Here is a 19,171-nt window from a genome sequence, read left to right on the forward strand (position 1 = left end):
TGTGTTTCATGACTCAATCTGCCTTAACAAGATGCCTACGTACCTTGCTGATTGCCAAGGATCAAGTCAAAAAACGTAGTTCTGATTCGTGGGGTGAGGCCCCTTATATAGATGTTTGGGAGTCCTTGAATCGGACTTGGGTTAGGAGACTTGATGGGCAAGTCTTAGAGTCAGAATGGACTTTGGAGTCCTAGGAAGTAGGAAGTTAATTCCTTATTCGATTTGATCCCTTGAGGGCTGATCTACAAGGATTCACGTCCCTATTAGGACTCATATTGTGACGGCCTCAACCCCGGGGTCAGGAGTTGACGTCACTAATAACAACATAATTCAAATCATTAATAATATAACTATGACCCCTTTACCAAGACCTTTTTCCAGGTTTAAGTATGACTTAGGTTACATTTAATAAAAAACCAACCTATAGCAATAATCTGAACAATACTATCTTAATACAACAACTCAACAGACCATCTTTGGTCCAACATAACTACCAAAGAGGAGCCTAATGCGAAAGAAACTGGAACTCTGCCCTGACTGCCGTGCAAGAATCTCCTAGGCATCTGCAATACATATATGAAACATTCTGCAAGGGTGAGCAATCATTTGCTCAGCAGTACCACTATATGAATAACAAGTAAAAATAATTTAAAGAAAAAAATTATAGGAACATAATTCATAACTTGTTAGAAATATGTAAAATAGGTATAAACTGGATATCAAAACTAGCATGCTCTATAAAACAAAATCAAATATCGTGTGTTGTGCATAAATATTAGAGTTCAGTTTTAGCATGCTATTTTTATTTTCAACCCTTCCGTTCCATTACAGGAACAATAAAACCATTTGTCCCATTACGGGGACCCAAAACCATTTGTTCCGTTACTGGAACCTCAATCACTTGTTCCATTACTGGAACAAAAAAATCATCTGTTCCGTTACGGGAACCACTAAATCACAATCAGATATATATTGGATGTTATCTAGGGACGGCTGATCAGGCCTTTACATAAATTATCTAGGATAGTTGGCCGGGCTATCACACAAAATGTCTAGGAAAGCTGATCGGGCTTTCACACAAAATAACCGGATCCGCAGAGACTAGCTAGGTCTCTGATTAACTATGCTGGACTAATCGGTCATGTAATGCGCGCAACCGAATTAGCCACTTACGCAACGTTTTCCAATATTTGATTCGTTTTATCCAGCTTCAAAATAACTTTTACCTATCTCTTGTTAAAATCAATTCTGTCACATCACACTATTCAAAACCTCTTTTCCATTTTTAATCACACTTTAGAGATAGTTATTTTCAGAAGTTACTTTTCCCCGAAAACACATATTTAACAACATTTTCAAACACAGGGGATACGTAACTTAAAACGTTTCTGTTCCATTACGAGATTAAAACATTTAGCTATTCATACGTACTGAACCATAAAAGAATGGTCAGGGGTACTTGCCTTGCAGAGCTTTACAAATATTATCGATTGACCTTGAGCCGATACGGACGCTCAGGCTTTAACGTCTCACCACTAGATTACCCTGAATTCGATTTCAACACTCGGGTCCTTCGATTGGAACCTTCCTGAGCTCGTCGACTATCCACTAGGCTATTCAACACCCACTCTTAGGCCTTTTGACTAGTACCTACAAAGTCAAAACACCCCAACTTAGACCTTCGATTATGCTTGACATATCCTTGCTAACAATCTACCCGAACGTTAACAAAACCCGACTCGTAACATACTTTATATAGTAATACGCGTATCAATTAGGGTTCACGTTCATAAAAATTGGTTCGGTGTTCATTTTCGAAAAATATTTATGTCTGTCCTTTTTCGAAATTAGGCTTATCAGTTTTAGAAAAGTATTTCACCATAACACATAATCAGGTTTCGTATAAAGTACTTATATATAATCAATCGACGTTCCGATAATTACTGTATAAGGCCTTGCATTTCCGTAATTTAATTTTCCGGAAATCGGTCAGCACCTCCTTTGATTATCGGCTAACCCGTCCAACATCCCGACGTCAAATCAATTCACAACAACTATAACGACAATCCAATCACAATCCAAATGCACGAATCCCAATCACCGATTCATACCAATAATACCCGTCGAAATCCATAAATCCCCAAATTTCAAATCAATTATAATCACTAATTATTATTCATATTTTATATATATTTTAATCTGTAGGACTCAGAAAAATGTCATCACCGTCCACCGTCGGCTCGCCGAGGCTCATCACCGATGGCGGCAAAATTTATTGGTGCCCCAAAATATTCGGGTTTCCAAATAAATTTTGCCGATTAATTATGATTATTCCCTGCACGAAATTATAATTTATATCACGAACATTATTCAATTATTAATTTCCTGTAACAAAAATCCAAAAATTTCATATCAAAGCACGCACAACAGATTGCAAGCCAACGGAACCAACACGCGCTACACGCGCACAAGAACACACACACAAAACGCAAAACATACACACCAACTGTAATATACACGCATATGCATATATATATATATATATACAAATAAATTTCCGTGACTGAACCAAGACACAAGCCGGAACAGAGCATCACCCGAAAAGAAAAAGGAAAGCGGCCGAAAAAGAAACGCCGAGAACTTACCGGAAAGACGCACACTACATACAATCACGCACAACAAACACAACCGTCACCTTCCGTACAACCAAGACAGCGGCAACAGGCGGTGGCGAGTAATCGCCGGAAGAACAGGGGCAATTCGGGGAAAGACAAAACCAGAACAGAGAAAGGAAGAAGAATAGAACAGAGAGGGGAGGGAGTTTCGTGTGAGAGAAAGAGTGAAGAGAGGGAGAGAGATGTAGGAGAAATCGAGAGAGAGATTGAGAGAAGCCGAGAGAGACACAGCGAGAAATGGGGTTGTATTTGTGTTATTTTATTTGTTTAACTGAGCAGCTGACACGTATCCTGCAATTAACAAGGAAGAGACACGTGTACAATTAACACCCGACAACCTAATTTTGTACCACATTTTCGCAAATTATCGAACTATGGTGTGCATAAAACAAATTCATAAAATTACGAAAATAGTCTTAAAATTTTCTAAAAATCCCAAAGCTAATAAAATAAAATTTTCATGATTTTTAAAGTACTTTTGAAATATAACTCGTACCCGCATTTGATAATTAACGAACTGAGCTGCACTTAAAACAAATTCAGAAAATCACGAAATTAGTCTCAAAATGTTACAAATATCCCGAAATTTATAAAAACATAAATTTCTTAATTTTAAAATAATATCTGAAACATAATTTATACCCGCTTTTATCAATTAAACGAATCGACGCGCAGGTGAAATTAATCCCAAAAATAATTATTGTAATTATTAAACCATAAAAACAATTTTAGATACATTTCAAATATTTATGCAAATAAATTTGCATTAAATCCAATTTTAAAAGTGAAAACAATTCAATACAATTCCATAATTAATTACGTGAACAAACTGGTACACCATAAATCACACATATGTAATAATAAAACAACATCGAGCTGACAGAAGCTATACACATATTTTATTTATTTAATAATTCCATAATTACATATTTAAATAATACAAAAATACACGAGTCGTTATAGATATTGACAGCTATTTTCTCCCTTATTTAATTAATTATGAAATTAATTAATATTCAGGTTTGTGGGTCTTCTTTGTTCCATCAGGCTTGATCTGGTCCATCAGGCCTAATCAATGTGTTAACCTTTTTGGTCTGATTGTCATACATCTTCTTATTGGGCTTTGTGGCCTAAATCATGTATAATTAATACAATATTTATTACGTAATCAGGATTTATTTATTCCCTATTAAACTTTCTCTTTTTCTTCTACCTTCTTTTCTTCCTCAAAAACTTCCCTACGAACTACCACAAGTTCTTCCTCGGCTTTATCCAGTGTTCTCTTACGAGTACGTGAACGCGTATGCATACACCCTCGCTAGAGTACCTAAAACTAGACAAGGAACAAATAAGTAACAATGTCCGAGTCAATGAACTTTAACGACAACTGATGGAAAGCACATAAACTATAAATTAACATTGCAGTCCCCGGCAGTGGTGCCAAAAACTTGTTAGTCGCTAAACACGCGCTAATAATACACGCAAGTATACGAGTTCACAAGTAGTATAGAATCTTTTCTAGTTCGTTCCCCCAGAGACTATATTGGTTAACTATTTAATTTATGCACCTAAGCAACAATGTATGATTATTATCCAATGCTAAGACGATAACAAATTGAGATTGTTCATAACTAAGAATTACACTAATACTTATAACTACGAGAATAAGATTGACCGAATTGATATATATGACAAATATGGGATTCTAACTTCATTAAATACTTCATTTAATAACCTTATTATTCTTAACCTTAGTATGTAATGATGATGATACTAATCAGATAACATGAAACTGATAAACGCCAACTTTCGTTGCACGAGTACCATTCTACCAGACATCCATAAAAGAGATAGAAGCTAAATAGGCACCAATTATATTGAGACCCTATAAGTCTATAGAATTTGACAACATAACGGTTTAAGCACAAGTTATCTATCTTGATTACATAGGGCAAGTAAGATGGTTTAAATTATCTACGAATCATGCATAACACATACATGAACTTATACTAGCATGGCAAGTTCTAAATTCTTAAATTCACTTTCGCTTCATTAAGAATTAACACACTATCTTATAAGTTCGCGATGCTTATAAGACGAATACGCACAACCAATACTAGGATATCATACAATCACCACATACTAAGGCACCAAATAATTTAACTAAGAAATCCATAAATAAATCCGTTAGAACCCCACGATAATGATTAGCCCATAATCGGTTTCATCATCAACGTGGGTTCCGATGAAAACATGATATAGCAAATGTAGTCTTTATATGAATAAATAAAACCAAGTACAAACAAGAGTATAGGTTCAACAAAATAAGAAACAAGCATCCAAATTACAACTCAAAACAAAGATTCACAAGAATAAACTAGATCGTCTTCGCCTTTGTTGGATTATGCTAAAGGTCTCTTGCTGTCTTCACCTTGTGCTCTGGTTCGTCTCTGACTTGATATATATTAAAAACGAACTATTATGAATATATATAGCAGCCCTCAACAATCTGGAAGCCTTCCCTTTTAGAATTGTAGTAGAAACAGGATTCTAAAATTCGGCTTCGGCGCGGGCGCGCGCTAGCGCTGCATTTCTGGAACCCCGGCGCGGCCGCACGCTATCACAGCGTGGGCGCGCCGTCCTTCTGGGAAAAACTCATATTTCTTCTTAAATCTTGCCGCTTCGAGCCGGCTTTCCACGAGCTTCTATTCCAATACCACCTGGACACCAAATTAGCACCAAAATAATGCTAATTCACCTGATTACCTGAATAGTGCCTGAAATGCAAAAACAGTAGAAAAAATATTAAAACAGATAACAACTTGAGTACAAATACACCAATTCAAAGCTTATTTGAGTATAATGAAGTGTCATAAATGCCACTCAACACGGCTATCATATGAGATTCCTTCAGATCAGCTTGGAACCGTGCACACAAGCATGTAACAAACATAATATCTGGACGACTCGCAGTCAGGTAGAGTAATGATCCAATCATGCCTCGATAATAAGTGATGTCCACCGTCTTACCAGACTTATCTTGATCAAGTTTTGTGGCAGTTGCCATCGGAGTTTTTGCAGGGGTTGAGTCTTCCAACTTATATTTCTTCAGAAGATCTCTGATGTACTTCATTTGACAAATAAAGATACCATCTGATTCCTGACTCACTTATAATCCAAGGAAGTAGCTCAACTCACCCATCATACTTATCTCATACCTACTCTGCATAAGCTTAGCAAACCTTGCATACAGTGCATCATTCGTAGACCCAAATATAATGTCGTCAACATAGATTTGCATAAATATGGTATTATATTTATGATTCTTAGAAATAGAGTCTTATCTATGACACCTCTAGTGAAACCATTTTCAAGAAGAAATTCTGATAGAGTGTCATACCATGTTCTCGGCGCTTGCTTTAGACCGTACAGATCCTTGTAGAGAAAATAGACAAAATCTTCAAACTCAGGATCTATGAAGCAAGGGGGTTGCTCCACATAGACCTCTTCTTCAAGCTCACCATTCAGGAAAGCACTTTTCACATCCATCTGATATACCTTGAGGTTTGAATATTCTACAAATGCTAAAAACATCATGATGGCTTCAAGTCTAGAAACTGGTGCAAAGGTCTCATCGTAGCAAATCCCTTTTTCTTGAGAGTATCCCTTAGCAACCAGTCTCGTCTTGTTCCTTGTTACTATTCCATCTTCATCAAGCTTGTTTCTGAAAACCCATTTTGTGCCATTCATTGATTTGTCTTTAGGTCTGGGTACAAGCTTCCACACATTCTGTCATTCAAACTGATTGAGTTCCTCTTGCATAGAAATCACCCAATCAGGATCTTCAAGAGCTTCATCTACTTTCTTTGGCTCCATTTGAGATAAAAATCCAGAATAGAAGCATTCATTTGCTGTAGCTCTTCTAGTCTTGACTCCACTGTCAGGATTACTAAGTATCAAATTCTTAGGGCGGTTTTTACTCCATACTCTATGTCTTGGTTGACTGTCCCTTGATGACTCAGCATTTAAAGAATTGTGTTATGTCTGACTACCGGATCCTTGTTCTTCTCCTTGTTCTGCTCCCCCTGAGTTGTTACTAGCTTGATCTACAGAAGCTGAAGCTTGAGGACTAGTCCCTGAGATAGTGTGACTTATCTCATGACCATTACCTTCAGAATCTGCATCAGAATTATGATCATCAGGATCATTACCATTGTCATTATTGCCTGGAACAACTTCAGGATCATCTTCTCCATCAGAAAGATCTTCAACATCAAGATTATCACTATCTTCTTCCTTCTGAATACTTGGGAGCTTGGCATCATCAAATGTTACATTAAGACTTTCATAATCTTTTGATCACTAATCACATACACCCTGTAAGCCTTTGACTCCAGAGAATAGCCCAGAAAGATACCTTCTTCAGCTTTAGCATCAAACTTGCCAAGATGTTCATCGTCCTTAAGCATAAAGCACTTTCCTCCAAACACGTGAAAGTATTTCACTGATGGTTTCTTGTTGGCCATTAACTAATAAGGGGTCTTCTCATATATCTTGTTGATCAGGGTTTTGTTTTGAGTATAGCATACAGTGTTAACTGCTTCAGCCCAGAAGTAGGTAGGAAGATTGGCTTCATTAAGCATAGTCCTTGCAGCTTCAACCAATGTTCGATTCTTCCTCTCAACCACTCCATTTTTTTGTGCAGTCCGGGGTGCTGAAAACTGTCTTGAGATGCCCTTCTCGACACATAAATCATTCTGCTTTGCATTTCTAAATTCTGTTCCATTGTCAGATCTGATTGTTCGCACATGCACTCCAGCTTCTAACTCAATCTTGTTGATGTGATCAATAATCATATCAAGTGTTTCATCCTTTGAATATAAGAATAACACCCACATGTATCTCGAATAGTCATCAACAATCACTAAGCCATATTTATTTCTTGACATAGACATGACATTGACAGGACCAAACAAATCCATGTGAAGGAGTTGTAATGGTTCAGTGATGTCAGTTATTGTCTTCTTCTTGTGTGATGCCCTCTTTGACTTTCCCTTCTCACATGCTTCACAAAGTCCATCAGGACTGAATTCCATCTCGGGAAATCCTCTCATCAATTCCCTCTTAACCAAAGAATTCATGGTCTTGAAGTTCAAGTTGGAGAGCTTCTTATGCCATAACCAACTTTCATATGGAGAGGCTTTACTGTAGAAGCACATTACGTGACCATCTGCAAAATTCCAGTCAGCTACGAACAAATCACCCTTTCTAACTCCATTGAGAGTCAGCTTCTCATTCTTCTGATTATAGATCAAGCACTTCCCCTTCTTGAACAAAACTTCGCATCCTTTGTCATAGAATTGACTAATACATACTGAGGAGATTATGCATAAGACCTACAACAAGAGAGATTTCTTCAATGATGACATTGCCAATTTCCAAATAGCCATATCCCGTAGTATAACCTTTGCTGTCATCTCCAAAAGTAACCACTGGGATAGCTTTCTCAACCACCTTTGATAGCAGGGCTCTAACTCCAGTCATATGTCTTGAACATCCACTGTCTAGAATCCACATAATCTTCTTCTGCTTAATGCCCTGAAAACAAAAGTGATTAAGTTTTCTTTGGTACCCAAATTAAGTTGGGTCCAGAAGACTTAGAAGCATTTGAATATATAATGTTAGGTCACACAACACTGTAGAAGGGGGTTGAATACAATGTTTATACAATCAAATCGATTTCAACACAAGTATGTAACAAAGATCAAGTATATTCAATAAACTCTGTTACAATATGAACTGTTATTCTCTCTCAGTGATGAACAAATATCACTAAGAGCTGCTAGGTTATAATGTATAATCTTATCGATAATGATAACACATTTAGTGTAAACCCTAAGTCTGTGTTTATATAATACACAGTTACAAGATAACTTCTAATTGATATGGAATATAAGTCTGTCTCCTAAAATATATCAATCAGATATCTTCTACAAGTCTTCTAGTCCACTAACTCTTTCCATGCATATCTTTTATTATTTTAGTCTCGATCTTCTCCTATAAATCAGCCGCATTCCTTATCTGAAGTTTTCCCGCACTTAAGTACTGATATGTACCTTAAGTTCTGATATTAAGTTCTGACTTCAGTAAGTCCTGATTTCAGTAAGTCCTGATATGTCCTGTTGTTAAGTTCTGAAAACTAAACACAAATCATATTAGACATGACATCTCAAATATATCTAACAATCTCCCTCAACTTGTAAATTATGCAAAATATACAAGTTAATAGATTTGATGATGTTAAAAACATTTAAGTACAAATACAAATAAGAGTTTAACTAGATAACTAACTCTAACTTACAATCCTTGTAGCTTTTACCAATCTCACTGAGTCAATCAGAATCCAAAATGATTCTTGACAAAGTTTGATAACAGCTTTTCTTCTTTATTCCTCAGGACTTGAGCCATTATAGTCTTGACTTATTTCATCTCTTCATCTTGACTTCCAATCTGGTAGATTGTAGTCCTTAGAGCAGAGATATGGTTTCTTTCTAAACCATCACCAGTCTTATTACCCTTGGATGAGAAGAATCCTCATTGTAGCATAGACATTTCTCTTTCAGTATCACTTCAAGTTTAGCAGAATCCTTCTTCATTGGAATCTCACTTCCAACATCTTTAATAATATTAGGAATGAATTCTATAACCCTTGAACCAGAAATTCTAGATTTATCTCTTATGGTGTTCATTATGAACTTTGACCATATCCTGGTAATATCAGACTTTATCCCTAGAAGATAATGAAAGAATTGAAGTTCTTTCAGGGATTTGTTCAACACATCTGATTCTGACATCTGATATGTCCTTCCATCTTCAAGAAATAGAATCAGATTTTCTTTGACATTATGCTTGTCATGAGCATCCAGTACCACTTGAGCAGATATAACCTTATCAAGGTGTTTCTGTGTAACATCTTCAAGAGTTCTGTCAGTCAATAGAAATGGATCTCTAGTAGCAAATTCAACTCCTGTCTTGATCTTAGCTTCATCAGAACCTAGCCCTGCTCTGTCTCTTAGTTCTCTAGCATTTAGCCCAATAGTCATGAAATCAGACAGCAATTGGCTTTTCTTTGGATCTGATGGTTTGACATTTTTCCATAGAAGTTTCTTTTTGTCAGCTACTTTCATCTTGTCTAAATCAACTTGAGCTATGTCAGAGGTTGATGTCTTGATGACTTTATCAGAACTTGCTGTTTCTTCGTAGCTTGCTGTTCTTCACTCTGAACAACTTGAGCCTTTTCAAAGACTGTCTTGGATTCTTCAGTTATCTTCCTTCTTTTCAGAGTTTGAACATCTTCATCTTCAACAAGAGTATCATCATGAACTTGAACCAGTTTTCATACAGGTTTTATCAGGATTTGAGGAATTTTCATCTCCTGTGGCTTTATTGGTTCATTAACTTTTCCCTTTTGTTAGGTCCCAATGTGTTTGTAGAAGGGGGGGTTGAATACAAACAGTACCGAATAATCGAATTAAATGCGGAATAAAAAATGTGAAACAAAATTCAAGTTAAATAAAAATATTATTAAACTTGAAAGGTGTTACAACAACTGTATCGATTACAAGGAATTAATCTCAAATTAATTATCACAAATTTAGAATAAATTCGACATGAACTTTTTCTATTTTTGCAATAATTAGAATCAAATGCTAAACGCGATTTGAGATTAAGTTCTAGGGATTTTGATCCGCTAGATTGTTACACAAGAACAAGATAAATAATTCTAGTGGTTTGGATTTAACATTAACAAACTAAAATTTTGATCTTGATGTAAGCAGAGAAGAAAATAAAATGTTTCAAGGCGGCTGCTCTTCTTGTTCTTTTTACTTCTGTTTGAATGATTGAGTTAAAAAATAATTGCTGCTCCTCTGCTTCTATTTAAACAATCAGCTGAGTTAATTGAATTGGAATGACAATCCTTTAAGCTTGTATGACTTTCGGTAGGACAATTGAATGAACTAGCAAGACAATCTGAATGAACTAGCAAGACAATCAGAATGAACTAGCAAGACAATTACCCTCCTATAGTAACTTTCGGCGAGACAATTTAAAATGGCCTAGCATGACAATCGGTATGACAATCCTGATTGTCATGCTAGTTCATTTTCAATTGTCTTGCTGATTTAATGCTTGAATTTAATCCAATTAAACTTCTGAAAATTCCTAAAATTCCTAGAATTAATTCAGAATTAATTAATCAATTAATTCAATTAATAAATAAATTATTCTTTGCAGATATAATTTATTTTCTTAATTAAATTAGATGACTTAATTAATTAATAGAGAATTAATTCTAGTCTTGAGCAGCAACCATTCTTCTGCAAATCTTCTGAAAATCACTGAAAATTATGAATCAATTCCACCACTTCAACGTTGACACTCGATGTACTGTCTGGTTCATGAGTGACTAACTTCCGTGACGTTTCTTCATGTCTTAACTCTGACACTCTGATTTTCTTCAGATTAAATCCTTGTAATTTATTGATACCCTGACGAGATCTCTGTCACTTGATTAAATCCACGATCTTGACTTATATCACTGAGGCATGATCAATTTCTTGAACTTCTTCCAGTGAATTAATTCCTCAAGTCTATAGATGAACTGTTAGGAATATATGTGCATTAGTTTGATGATATGTTTAACAAAACACTTAAGTAGAAATTTAGTGTCTGTAGCCTCAACGGATAAGACCACTTTGGCTATCCGTTGATGGTGTAGCTTTACTTAGAAATAAGTCTAGTATTGTAGCATATTTCAGTCTCTGTATTTAAAATTGTAATTCTTAGAAGTTGAGAGAAACTATGAGTCATGTTGACTACTAGATGATATGCAGATAGGAAGGCCAATTGTAAATATTTCATGCCTTGTAATTTTGTATAAATGAAGTGGTATCAACGGATGACTTAAAAGACCTTCAACGGATGAGAAGCTAAGCTTCAACGGATGTCTCTAAAGCTTCAACGGATAACATCCTTCAACGGATGAGAGCATCAACGGATGAAAGCTTCAACGGATAACATCCTTCAACGGATGAAGTCATCAACGGATGAAAGCTTCAACGGATGTTCTGCTAATCAGCCGTTGATAAGTGGTAGTTGTACCTACAAGCAGAGGCACGTGGGTTGACAGAGAAAACTGAGATGTGGTAGCCGAATTTCAGGATCAACAGAAAAAGCAGCCGTTCTTCTTTTGTACAAAGTTGCAATAGTCAACAAAGTACTTGAGTGAACAGGAAAAGAAGCAAGTGAAGAACTTATTTTACTATTGTAATTTTATATTGTTTTTCACTTGTACACTTGGTAATATATATGAACCAAGAAGAAGCTAGTAATTAGATAGATTTTTCCAGAGCTGTTAAGAAATATCTTGAGAGAAAATTCATCTAGTTTGTACTAGGATGCAGCTGTGATCAACATTGTTGAACACAGATTTTCTAATATACCATCTCTGGTGGAACAACAAATCCACCAGAAAAGTTTTTAAGGTCTGTTGTGTTCTTTACATTTGTGCTTGAATATATATCTGTCTGTATTAGCTTAAAGCAATTCACACACTTGTTCTTCTTGAACACACAACTTTATAAACTGCTCAAAACTTGAAAAAGTTTTGAGATTTACATTCAACCCCCCTTCTGTAAATCTCATTGTTAGTCTTCTAGGAATAACAATTGGTATCAGAGCAGGCTCTTGACACACAAAGAGTTTAAAGATCTTGGAATCTAACAAAGATGAGTAAGAAGGATATTGGAGTAAAGATCCCAGTTCTTGACAAAGACAGTTATCACCACTGGAAGGTGAAAATGCACCTTCATCTACTCTCCCAAGATGAAGGTTATGTAAACTGCATTGAGAATGGTCCTCACATTCCCCACAAAGTAGCCACAGTTGCTACGGCCACAATTGCTGTTGGTCAATCCATTCCAAAACCCAGAGCAGAATGGACAATGGAAGACACAGAAGAAGTCCACAAGGATAAGAAGGCTATGAACATTTTGTTTAATGGTCTTGACAAGGATATGTTTGATAATGTGATAAATTGTTCAACTGCCAAAGAGGTTTGGGACACAGTTCAGCTGCTGTGTGAAGGTACAGAACAAGTAAGAGAGAACAAAATGCAGCTTCTCATTCAACAGTATGAGCACTTTCATTTTGAAGAAAATGAATCTTTAAATGACACATTCAATAGATTCCAAAAACTGTTGAATGGACTGAAGCTGTATGGTAGAGTGTACCAGGTGAAGGATTCAAATCTTAAATTTTTGAGATCCTTACCAAAGGAATGGAAACCCATGACTGTTTCCTTAAGAAACTCTCAAGATTATAAGGACTTTACTCTTGAAAGATTATATGGAATCTTGAAGACTTATGAACTAGAGTTGGAACAGGATGAGGTATTGGAGAGGGGGAGAAAGAAAGGAGGTTCAGTTGCATTGGTAGCTGAAAATGAGAAAGAATGCAGAAAAGAAACTGTGAGATCTACATCAAGCTCCAAAGATGGTGTAAGAAATCCAGAATCAGACAAGGGTAAAGGGCAAGTTGCTGAAAATGAAGACAACTCTAGTCAAGATGACTCTGATGGTATTGATGAGCATCTTGCATTTCTGTCCAGGAGATTTGCAAAGATGAAGTTCAGGAAAAACACTAGAGCCACTAAACCCCATAAGAACATGGTGGACAAATCCAAGTTCAAGTGTTTTAATTGTGGTATGAGTGGACACTTTGCAAGTGAGTGCAGAAAGCCAACCTCTGAAAAGAAGAAATTTGAACAAGTAGATTACAAAAAGAAATATTTTGATCTGCTCAAACAGAAGGAAAAGGCTTTCATTACTCAAGAAAGAGACTGGGCAGCTGATGGAGAAGAAGAGGATGAAGACATGGAATATGTTAACTTGGCTCTCATGGCTGATTCTGAGGAGAATGAAGTTAGTTCATCAAGCAACCAGGTAATTACTACTGATATAACACAGCTTACTAAAGAAGAGTGCAATGATGCTTTTAATGACATGTCTACTGAACTGTATCATTTGCGTGTATCTCTTAAATCTCTTGCTAAAGAAAATAGTAGGATTAAAGAGAACAATCTGTTTTTAAGTAATAGAAATGCTGTGTTAGAAGATAAGTTAATTGACCTAGAAAAGACTAAGCTGCATTGTGTATCTGTTGAAAATGAACTAGCTGAATCTATTAAGAAAGTAGAAATACTTTCCAATCAATTAGAGAAAGAGCAAGAGGTGATTAAAGCCTGGAAAACATCTAGGGATGTAAGTGCTCAAATTGCCAAAGTCCAAGGAATTGAATCATTCTGTGAAACTGCCTGGGATAAAAATAAAAAGAAACTGGAATTAATTGATGGACTGTCAACGGATGTGGAATCAACGGATGATGAAAGTTATCCGTTGAAGGAAGAAAAGGAACATCCGTTGAAGGTTCCTCAATTAAAACAGGCAGATGTTTCTAAAAGAGAAAATCTAAAGAAACTCAACAAAAAGTTTGGTTCAACTTCAAAGAACTTTGTCAAAGAAGGAGCAAGCACATCCAAAGATGTCAGAAAGGTGAATGTAGGGCACATGACCTTAGAACAGTTAAACAATAGGCTCAAGATGGTTGAGGATAAAAAGGAATCCAAAAGGAAATCCAACAGAAATGGGAAGGTAGGAGTTAACAAACATAACAATTACACACCTGACAAGTATGCTCCTAGAAAAAGCTGTGTGCATTGTAGTAGTGTTAATCATCTATCTGCTAACTGTAAATCTATTAAGAAATCTCCCATAACTGTACCCTCTTCCATGCCTAACATGTCTGTATCACCTCTACATGCTCTGCCTGTTATGTCTCAACAAAATCCTTATGCACATTTTGCAAACATGCCATATTTTAACAATTCTTATCTTGCTGCATTCAGTATGCCTCAATTGCCATACAATATGCCAATGTGGAATAACATGTATGCACAATCCATGCCTAATAATACTATAAATGTGCTGGATAATGTTGTGACTAACCCTACACCTCAACCAACCACATCTAAGACCAAGGTTGACTCAAACTCACCTAAGTCTAAAGATGCAGAAGGAATGAAGTCTAGGAGAAAGGCTAACAAGAATGGACCCAAGGAAACTTGGGTACCAAAATCAAATTGATTGATTTTGTGGTGTGCAGGAAAACAGAAGAAATCTATGGTACTTGGACAGTGGCTGTTCAAGACACATGACTGGAGATTTCTCCCTGCTCACAGAGTTTAAAGAGAGAGCTGGCCCCAGCATAACCTTTGGAGATGACAGCAAAGGGTTTACTATGGGATATGGCTTGATTTCAACAAGGAATGTCATCATTGAAGAAGTTGCATTAGTTGATGGTCTCAAGCACAACTTACTGAGTATCAGTCAACTATGTGATAGAGGGAATACAGTTTCCTTCAATTCTGAAGCCTGTGTTGTCACTAGTAAGAAAGACAACAAAGTGGTTCTAACTGGAGTTAGAAAAGGAAATGTGTACTTAGCTGACTTCAACTCTACAGATGCAGAATCTATTACTTGTCTTTTCAGCAAAGCAAGTTCAGTTGAGAGTTGGCTATGGCACAAGAAGCTATCCCATTTGAATTTCAAGACAATGAATGATCTAGTCAAAAAGGACTTAGTAAGAGGAATTCCTCTTGTTGAATTCTCAAGGGATGGTCTGTGTGATGCTTGTCAGAAAGGCAAACAAAGGAAAGCATCATTTCAGAAGAAGCTTGAAACAACAATTGATGAACCATTACAGCTGTTACATATGGATTTGTTTGGACCAGTCAATGTATTGTCAATAGCAAGAAAAAGATATTGTTTAGTGATTGTAGATGATTTCTCAAAGTTCACATGGGTCTGTTTTCTTGGATCAAAGGATGAAGCAAGTGAAATCATTATCAATCACATCAGGCAAGTCAATAATCATCCTGACTTAAAAGTAAGAAACATCAGGAGTGACAATGGAACTGAATTCAAGAATTTGACATTAAGGCTGTTCTGTGAAGAAAATGGAATCATGCATGAGTTCTCAGCTCCAAGAACACCTCAGCAAAATGGGGTAGTTGAAAGAAAGAACAGATCTTTAATTGAGGCTGCCAGAACAATGCTTGAAGAATCAAAGTTACCAACATATTTTTGGGCTGAAGCTGTTAATTGTGCCTGTTTCACTCAAAATATTTCTCTGATCAATCAAGCTAAAGGCATGACTCCTTATCAGTTGTTCAAGAAAAGAAAACCAACTCTAAACTTTCTTCATGTCTTTGGATGTAAATGTTTTATACTAAGGAATCAATCTGACCATAAAGGGAAGTTTGATGCAAAGGCTGATGAAGGAATATTTGTTGGTTATTCAGCTGGAAAATCTTATAGGGTCTACAATCTAAGAACCAACATTGTTATGGAATCTGTGCATGTTGTGTTTGATGATAAAAAGATTGATGGACTAACAGATGAGGAACATTATGAGAGACTCAAATTTGACAATATTGAAATATATTGTGATGATAGTGAAGAAGAGATTGATGGAGACGACACTTCAAAAGGAATACAAAATTTGCTCCTGGATAATGCACAAAATTCAGCATCCGTTGAAAGACATTGTGCATCATCCGTTGAAGTACTTAATGAAACATCCGTTGATCATAGCTCATCAACTGATAATCAATTTACATCATTAATTGATGGAACTCCAAGTTCCCTGCAAAGGACCAACAACTCAAGGGGAGTTTCAACTAATCAAAACTCTATCTCACATCATGACAATACTGAGATCACCTCATCTAGAGCTCATCTTCCACCTCAAAGGAAATGGACCAAGAATCATCCCTTTGAACTGATCATTGGTGATGCATCATCTAAAGTGCAAACAAGAAGAGCTACTCAAGATGAATGTCTGTATAGTAGTTTTCTATCTAAGGAGGAACCTAAGAAAGTGGAAGAAGCCTTATTGGATCCAGATTGGATATTAGCTATGCAGGAAGAGCTAAACCAATTTGAGAGAAACCAAGTTTGGAAGCTGGTACCCAAACCAAAGAACAAGAGTCCTATTGATACAAAATGGGTATTCAGAAATAAGATGGATGAAAATGGCATTATCATAAGGAATAAAGCCAGATTGGTTGCCAAAGGCTATTCTCAGCAAGAGGGAATAGATTTTGATGAGACATATGCTCCTGTTGCAAGACTTGAAGCTATCAGAATCTTTCTAGCCTATGCAGCCCATGCCAATTTCAAAGTCTATCAAATGGATGTCAAGAGTGCATTTCTAAATGGGAAATTAGAGGAAGAAGTCTATGTAAGTCAACCTCCAGGATTTGAAGATCCAAATTTTCCAGACTATGTGTATTATCTGTTGAAAGCACTCTATGGACTGAAGCAAGCACCTAGAGCCTGGTATGAAACATTATCAAAATTTCTTTTGGAGAATCACTTCACTAGAGGTACTGTTGATAAAACTCTCTTCTTTAGAAATGTTAATGGCTCTAGTATACTTGTTCAAATTTATGTAGATGACATAATATTTGGTTCTAAAGATAATAATCTTTGTAAGAAGTTTGCTAAGCTAATGCAAAGTAATTATGAAATGAGCCTAATGGGAGAACTAACCTATTTTCTTGGTTTACAAATTAAACAAGTTAGTAATGGAATTTTCATTAGTCAAACTAAATATATTCATGATCTTTTAAAGAAGTTTGACTTAATGGAATGTTCATCTGCAAAAACTCCCATGGCCACTGCCACCAAACTTGAATTAAATAAGACTGAAAGGTCTGTGGACATTACAAGTTATAGAGGCATGGTTGGTTCACTTTTATATTTAACAGCTAGCAGACCAGATATAATGTTTGCTACATGTCTGTGTGCGAGATTTCAAGCTGATCCTAGGGAGTCTCACTTAATTGCTATCAAGAGAATTTTCAGATATCTCAAGGGTACACCAAATTTAGGAATTTGGTATCCTAGAGAATCTGGCTTTGATCTAATTGGTTATTCAGATGCAGACTATGCAGGTTGCAAAATAGACAGGAAAAGTACAACAGGCTCCTGTCAATTCCTGGGAAACAAGCTTGTATCATGGTTTAGCAAAAAGCAAAATTCAGTCTCTACTTCTACAGCTGAGGCTGAATACATTGCTGCTGGAAGTTGCTGTTCTCAAATGTTATGGATGAGGAATCAACTCCTTGATTATGGACTTCATGTTGATAGAATACCTATCTTTTGTGACAACACAAGTGCCATAGCCATAACAGAGAATCCTGTGCAGCACTCAAGGACCAAGCACATTGATATTAAGTACCACTTCATCAGGGAGCATGTCATGAATGGTACAGTAGAACTACATTTTGTTCCAAGTGAACAACAAATTGCTGACATATTTACCAAGCCACTTGATGAATCAACATTCACAAGATTGGTAAGTGAGCTAGGTATGCTTAATTACTCTTAAAATTCATGTCTTCTTTGCAATTTGATGTGGAGCCTGAAATATATTAGTTGCTAGAACAAATTTGACTTTTAACAAAGTTTATTCCATCAACGGATGTTCCCTATCCGTTGAAAGTCAAAATTGCTCTATCAACGGATATTCATTATCCGTTGAAAGACAAGTATATCTCTGGAACTTTTATCCGTCAACGGATAAAGCTGAAGTACCTTTCAACGGATGACAATTTACATTATCCGTTGAAATGTCACATCAGACGTTTGAGGTGTTTCACAGCCGTTGATTCTATTTTCTTAACCGTTGATACCATACATACATCTGTATGTATTGGTTTTAAAGGTAGTTATTAGAATACTTACAGTTTATTCTTAAACGGCTGAAATTCACCAACACCTATTTATTGATTAATCCTTTATTTATTTTTTTTTCTAAAAGCATATAAGCCCTTCTGATTGTTCATTATTACTTTACGCTTTCTTAGAATTTCAAGCATTTACCATTTTCTCTCTGCAAAACCCTCAAGTTATTCTCTGCAATTTCTACTCACAACAATGGCACCAGTCGTGAAGATTATGTCTCAATCTGGGTTCATCTACGAGAAGAATAATTTCATAGCTCTGGTAGAGAAGAATGAAGCCCACTCAGATTATCACAAAATGATGGACTTCATCAAAAACTGTAAACTTAGCTATGCAATGCTGGAAGCCCCAACGATTTTCTGTGAAGTAGTTGAGGAGATTTGGACAACTGCTGAGTTCAACTCCATGGATATGACTATCTCCTTCACTCTCAAAGGTAAAAATCACTGTATAAACTGTGATGACTTACAAGCATGTTTTAAATTACCTGAGAACAATGCCATGACACCACACACTGATAGTGATGTATCCAGCATGTTAGATTCCATAGGTTACTCTCTTAACTCTGCTAATTTAGGGGGTATTAGACGAAAAGGCCTTAGGAAAGAATGGAGTTTTCTTGGGGAT

Source organism: Apium graveolens, chromosome 5 (assembly GCF_009905375.1).
Source record: "Apium graveolens cultivar Ventura chromosome 5, ASM990537v1, whole genome shotgun sequence".
Lineage (NCBI taxonomy): Eukaryota > Viridiplantae > Streptophyta > Magnoliopsida > Apiales > Apiaceae > Apium > Apium graveolens.